Genomic DNA, 1462 nt, shown 5'->3' on the forward strand with positions numbered 1-1462 from the left:
CTTGTTCTCTGTAAAGCGCATTGTGTTGCCTCTGGGTATGAAATGCGCTATACAAATAAAGCTTTGATTGATTGATTGATTGATTGATTGAAATTGATTTGAAGTTATCCGTCTGACCCGGTAATCCTGCTTTTTGTGACCCCGTTCCCGGGCCCCCCCCCCCCCGTCCTCTGGTCTGCCCCCCTCCAGGAGCGAGGACACCATTGCACTGCTACATTTCACACAGGCAGACGGACGGGCACCCATGCTGACGGTCAGTACTGGACCTCTGCTCTACCACTCCTGACGTGTCATGCACCCCCAGTCTACACACCGACAAAGAAATAACGCTACACAAACCAGAAATATAGCTACACAAACCAGAAATATAGCTACACAAACGAGAAATATAGCTACACAAACGAGAAATATAGCTACAGAAACCAGACATATAGCTACAGAAACCAGAAATATAGCTACAGAAACCAGAAATATAGCTACAGAAACCAGACATATAGCTACAGAAACCAGAAATATAGCTACAGAAACCAGACGACCACTATCAGTGTGACATGCAACCTCATACAGAACATACAGAACAGTAAAACATGTAAAACGAGCATTTTTACAGCAATAATATCCAATGCCAGAATGCATGAGAGGAGACATTTGTGGGTATGTACATTAACTTACAGGAGAGCACTAACTCTATATTCACAATATTTACATGAGGGACATGTTTGACTGTTTGTCCACCAGGCTCTCAGTCATCTTTATCGCTCACACTCTCTCTTTATTACTCTGTAGCGCGGGGCTGGAGAACATAGGCGTGGTCCTGGGGGCTGGAGAACATAGGCGTGTTCCTGGGGGCTGGAGAACATAGGCGTGGTCCTGGGGGCTGGAGAACCGTCGTGTTCCTGGGGGCTGGAGAACATAGGCGTGGTCCTGGGGGCTGGAGAACATAGGCGTGGTCCTGGGGGCTGGAGAACATAGGCGTGGTCCTGGGGGCTGGAGAACATAGGCGTGGTCCTGGGGGCTGGAGAACATGGGCGTGGTCCTGGGGGCTGGAGAACATGGGCGTGGTCCTGGGGGCTGGAGAACATAGGCGTGGTCCTGGGGGCTGGAGAACATGGGCGTGTTCCTGGGGGCTGGAGAACATAGGCGTGGTCCTGGGGGCTGGAGAACATAGGCGTGGTCCTGGGGGCTGGAGAACATAGGCGTGTTCCTGGGGGCTGGAGAACATAGGCGTGTTCCTGGGGGCTGGAGAAGGACTGTGTGTGTGTGTTGGGGGGGTGCATAATGTACAATCCATTCTGCTAAAGACAGCAGGACTACCGGCTGATGCGTTGAATCTCCACCTTCAAACAAGTTCCTCGGACCCGGTGACGTCCCAGTGACCGTGACAGTGTTCCACTGGGCCGTGAGTCCGCTCCCTCACTGTGGCTTAAGCGCTAACCTACAGTAGATCTGGACCACAGAGCGT

This window comes from Borostomias antarcticus (genome assembly GCF_949987555.1).
Source record: "Borostomias antarcticus genome assembly, chromosome: 18".
NCBI classification, from domain to species: domain Eukaryota; kingdom Metazoa; phylum Chordata; class Actinopteri; order Stomiiformes; family Stomiidae; genus Borostomias; species Borostomias antarcticus.